This window comes from Gopherus evgoodei, chromosome 1 (genome assembly GCF_007399415.2).
Source record: "Gopherus evgoodei ecotype Sinaloan lineage chromosome 1, rGopEvg1_v1.p, whole genome shotgun sequence".
NCBI lineage: Eukaryota > Metazoa > Chordata > Testudines > Testudinidae > Gopherus > Gopherus evgoodei.
The window spans coordinates 364,644,218-364,650,252 of NC_044322.1; positions in this window are offsets into that span (position 1 = coordinate 364,644,218).

Sequence of the window (6,035 nt, forward strand, 5' to 3'; positions counted from 1 at the left end):
GTCAGTGTGGCTGTGGGGAGCCATCATGCCTTGGCCCTGACTGGCCCAACTGCTCATGTCCATCTTGTCCCATGGAAAGTTCCGGGCAGATCCCCAGGGAGTGTAAATCAGCTGGGTCCCCCTGAAGTCGGTGGGCAGGATCCCCAGTGGGTACAGTCTGGTGTGGGGCTATTGGAGTCCTTGAGTCAGACCCCCAGTGGGTGGGCATTGCTCAGAGCTCCCAGTATCAATGAAGATGGCATTTTCGAAATCACCTTTGGAGATAAGACATGGAGATTCATTCCTACATTGAGGTTATTACTCATCCACACCTGAATTGCTAGATCATATGACCAGTACCAGGGCTTATCATCCCAGAGCACCTGAGGTGGTCATGAACTATGACCCTGTGTGTAGAAAAGTTGGACTTAAATATTACTTATACGTTTTCCAGTGCCACATTGTGAGTGTAAAAAAGTCATGCGGGCGATTGTACCCATTGCTGTTTTGCTGTCCTTAATCACTGCCTTAGGGAGAAACTTTTCAAAGATTGTGAGGGCTGCAAGCTACAGGACCTGTGCATTGACCTGTGTTTGGAAAGCTTATTAAACATTGCTATTGCCATAGGTTGTGAGATCGTGACAGTGTTTTAAAGAAAATTACCAAACTGGAGAATACCTGCTTAGTGAGTTACATTGACTGTCTGGTCCGCACAAAAAGTTACAGGACCCTGCTTAAGAAAAAGACCATTTGTAAGAAATCTAAAAGGATTAAGTTAGAGAATGGGGAGGAAACAATCAAGTGATATAAAACTCGGTAGGTGTAAATAAAAATATCTATAGGGAAAGGCTTTGTGATTATCTGTGTTTCTGTTAGAAGGTCTGTGTGGCCCTTAAATAAGATAAAAGTTTTGATGGAGCATCTTGGTTTGTTTTCAAGGGCTGAATGACTTTTAAAGTTTGTGAGATCCCAGCTCTTGTGCCTCTGTGTAAAGAGACCTGTTTACAGCAAAAAGCTGAAATGTGTGGAGTACAATTCTGGGGGGAAACAAAACCAGAAACAACATGTTTAAAATAAAGCAAAAAGGCCAATATAGTGTGCATAAAACAGGGATGTTTGAGACGTGTTTGAGTACAATTGAACTGACTCACCCTGTTGAACTGATGGTTGAACAACACTCCCACTCCCCACTCCCCGACTCTACTGCCTTCATCGAATCTGTTGGCCTAGGTCTCGATGGGATTATCCACCCTTGTTTGCATCAGGGTTAAAACGTATTCGTGATCAGTAATTAAGTTTGATCGGTGGGTGGAGATGATGAGCTCTGATTAATATTAAATTAAAAAAAACCTCAGGAGTTTGTAGACGCTATTGGACAGTTTAAATATAACCTCAGGAGTTTGTTGAATGCTATGGGTCAGTCTTTCTAGCAAGTCAAAGTCAGTTTAAATTAATATATTTACAAATCTAAAGAAGGGTCTAACCCAAAACTGAAATGTTTCAAGGGTTCGCAAACCTCCACCATGCGTTTATAAAAAGAAGCATTTGATGTAAGAACAATCAAACATTTAAAAGCTCTGGATATTTGTAGGATGTTTACTAAGGTTGTGATGAATCCATTTTATTTCAAAACAAACCAAAACTTTAAGCATGAAAGACACGTTTAAAAACACAACCCAAGATATTCATTGATATCTACAAGGTGCCCCCACTCAGGAGAGGGTACAGTAACATTAAGGATTATCACATATGGTGATTTACTGTTTAATACTGTAAGAAGGCCCTACAGTGCTCTGTTTTTTCATTGAAAGAGGAAAATATATTTTAACTAAAAGAAAAAAAATTAGCCAAAAGCATCCCAGTTGTTAGGCAACTTCATTTTCACCCCCCAGATCACAAAAGGGAGCGTTTAGGGAGAAGTGCCTAAATTCCATAAAAGCAGCAAGGAGTCCTGTGGCACCACATAGACTAACAGATGTATTGGAGCATGAGCTTTCGTGGGTGAATACCCACTTCATCAGATGCATTCGATGTCACAGGACTCTTTGCTGCTTTTACAGATCCAGATTAACACGGCTCCCCTCTGATACTAAAAGTAGCTATTTATTAAGAGTTGTAGTGATCAAATCAACCTGCTAACTACAGACTTGAAGTTTGTTTGAAACAGAGAGTTAGGAGGGTATAAAAAACCTCAGGTTTTTGGGGACTGTTTTCTTTCAGCAGAAATGATCTTGAACAGAATAGCTGCTGGACTGGACTGCAGGCATGTGCCTCACTCCCCTAATAATTTCTGTTGCCCTCTGCTGGGCTCTCTCCAATTTGTCCACATCCTTTCTGTAGTGTGGGGCCCAAAACTGGACGCAGTACTCCAGGTGTGGCCTCACCAATGTCGAATAGAGGGGAATGATCACATCCCTCGATCTGCTGGCAAGGCCCCTACTTATACAGCCCAAAATGCCGTTAGCTTTCTTGGCTACAAGGGCAAACTGCTGACTCATATCCAGCTTCTCGTCCATTGTAATCCCCAGGCCCATTTCTACAGAACTGCTTCTTAGCCAGTCAGTCCCCAGTCTGTAGCAGTGCATGGGATTCTTCTGTCCTAAGTGCAGGACTCTGCACTTGTCTTTGTTGAATCTCATCAGCTTATTTTTGGCCCAATCCTCTAATTTGTCTAGGTCACTCTGGACCCTATCCCTGCCCTCCAGCGTATCTACTGAATATTACTATACAACATGGGACGCAGCTGGTGTATGTGAGATAAATGCAGGCGGCAACTAACTCCAAAGCATTGACTAAAGTCTAAACACTCAGCACATTCATATAATACCTGTTTTAACAACCCTAACACCCAGGTGGTTCCAGCTCTGTATTGTCAGTGGAGACGTGGGGATCTTGGCATGAGCTGAGGAGGGGAGGTAGGTGAGGAATCACTGGCTGAACTCCAGACCACAGTCAACAGCAAATATTTACCTGCTTTGCATTGCAGTTAAATCACGGCATTTGTCTACAGGCTCTTATCATTCCTCTGCTTCTCAGGGCTCATTAAGCGGCCATCAGCATTTCTTGGAAACTAAGCTCCTGTTGATTTAAGGGATACATCCAGCCTTATATCACGCCTAAATCAGCATTATGAATGATTTGACTATTGAGGATAGAGTTCCGCCTCCCCATTCTCAGGGTGTGTCTACGCTACGAAATTAGGTCGAATTTATAGCAGTTGGTTTTTTAGAAATCGTTTTTATACAGTTGATTGTGTATGTTCCCACACAAAATTCTCTAAGTGCATTGTCAGCGGACTGCGTCCACGGTACCGAGGCTAGCATCGACTTTTGGAGCATTGCACTCTGCATAGCTGTGGGTAGCTATCCCACAGTTCCCGCAGTCTCCCCTGTCCATTGGAATTCTGGGTTCAGATCCCAATGCCTGATAGGGCAAAAAACAGTGTTGCAGGTCGTTCTGGGTACATATCGTCAGGCCCCCCTCTCCCTCCCTCCTTCCATGAAAGCAACAGCAGACAATCGTTTTGCGCCTTTTTTTCCTGGGTTACTTGAGCAGGTGCCATACCACGGCAAGCATGGAGCCCGCTCAGCTCACCATCACCGTATGTCTCCTGGGTGCTGGCAATTGTGAGACTGCACTGCTACACAGCAGCAGCTCATTGCCTTTTGGCAGCAGACGGTGCATTACGACTGGTAGCCATCGTCATCATATTCCTGGGTGCTCTTTTAGCCGACCTTGGTGAGGTTGGTCGGGGAGCCTGGGAAGACATGAGAGTGACTCAGCCAGGTAATTCCCATCTTCTGCTGAGCACCCAGGCGATGACAATGGCTAGCAGCCGTACTGCACCGTCTGCTGCCAGCCTAAGATGTAAAAGATAGATGGAGTGGATCAAAAAAAGAAATCGGAGGAATCCCCTGCACCGCTACAGGCTGGGGACTGACTGGCTAAGCAGCAGTTCTGTAGAAAAGGACCTGGGAATTACAGTGGACGAGAAGCTGGATATGAGTCAGCAATTTGCCCTCGTTGCCAAGAAGGCTAATGGCATTTTGGGCTGCATTAATAGGATCCTTGCCAGCAGACCGAGGGAAGTGATCGTTCCACTCTATTCGACACTGGTGAGGCCACACCTGGAGTATTGCGTCCAGTTTTGGGTCCCACACTACAGAAAGGATGTGGACAAACTGGAGGGAGTCCAGCGGAGAGCAACAGAAATTATTAGGGGACTGGGGCACGTGACTTTTGAGGAGAGACTGAAGGAACTGGGCTTGTTTAGTCTGCAGAAGAGAAGAATGAGGGGGATTTGATAGCAGCCTTCAACTACCTGAAGGGGGGTTCCAAAGAGGATAGAGCTCGGCTGTTCTCAGTGGTGGCAGATGCCAGAACAAGGAGCAATGATCTCAAGTTGCAGTGCGGGAAGTCTACGTTGGATATTAGGAAACACTATTTCACTAGGAGGGTGGTGAAGCCCTGGAATGGTTTCCCTAGGGAGGTGGTGAAATCTCCATCCTTAGAGGTTTTGAAGGCCTGGCTTGACAAAGCCCTGGCTGTGATGATTTAGTTGGTGTTGGTCCTGCTTTGAGCAAGGGGTTGGACTAGACACCTCCTGAGGTCCCTTCCAACCCTGAAATTCTACTATTCTATGATTAAAAGGAAGCAAAGACTTGGTTGTTTACTCTCCCGACAAACACCACGAAGAGGAGACTTGCAAGTGAATCCCTCCCATCAGCTGAGTTTGCAACTCAAAGCAGAAGGGAGAAGGGAATAAAACCCCCTAACTCGGAGGATCTGGATTTGTATGGTCCTTGAACACTAGGGGTCAAGGATTACTAGGCATAAGCAAAAGATTCCAGTGCTTAGGCTGAGTTAGCCCTAAAGGCCATACAGAGCATGCTCACTATAGAAGGTTTTATTACTTTTTGTAACTTAAGATTGGAACTCATTTGTGTGTATCTATATTTCCCCTGCTTCAACCTTGTAAGTAACTCTCTTGCTTCCTTTTCTTGTATACTAAATCTTTAGCTAGTTTATCCTAGGATGGCCTACATGCATTGTCTTTGGTGTGAGAGCTAAAGTCAGTTGATCTGGGGTAAGTGACTGGTTTTTGGGACTGGGAGAAGCCTGCATATTGCTCTGCTGCTTGGTGTAAGGGACCGTCCCTCACAAAGGTAAGCTCACGCAGGTGGCAAGACAGACAGCGTCCCCACGGGGACTGGCTGTGATCTGTGATAAGGTGTTACGGTGCATGAGGAGTTTACACTTGATAATTGCAGGGCTGGCTCCAGGCACCAGCTCAGCAAGCAGGTGCTTGGGGCAGCCTGGGGGAAGAGGTGGCATGTCAGGCTCTTTGGTGGCAATTTGGCGGCGGGTCCCTCTCAGAGGGAAGGACCTGCCACCGAACTGCCACCAAAGAAGAAAGTGGCACTGTGGAGCAGCCGCCGATCGCATCACAGCTTCTTCTTCTTCTTTTTCTTTTCTTTTTTTTTTGCCGCTTGGGGCGGCAAAAACCCTGGAGTTGGCCCTGGATAATTGGTTGCTGAAATCGAAGTGTAGCCCTCACAGCTAGAGGCTGCTGAGCTGAATTCACTTTGGACCAATGGTGCTCCAGCACTGGGGCTCCCCTACTACAAGCTGAAATTACTAAGAGCTGTGTAGCGAGGGGGCCCCTCTCCCCCGCGCTCCTGAGGGACATAGGCCAGAGAAGGTGCGGCCATGGGCGGAGGCCCCGCCGCCTGTCCCCGCCCCCCAGGAAGTCAGGAGGCGGGACCGGAAGTACAAAAGCCCGGCCCCAGCGCTCAGTTAGGAGGAGGCTGCCAGAGAAGGTGCAGCCATGGGCGGAGGCCCCGCCGCCTGTCCCCGTCCCCCGGAAGTCAAGGGGCAGGACAGGAAGTCCAAGGCCCGTCCCGCCTGTCCCCTCCCCCCAGGAAGTCAGGGGGCTGGACCAGAAGTACAAAAGCCCGGCCCCAGTGCTCAGTTAGGAGGAGGCTGCCAGAGAAGGCAGACGCTAGGGCCCGAGCTCCTGCTGGGCCCAGCCTACCCCGTGCCCGGTACCCGGAGGG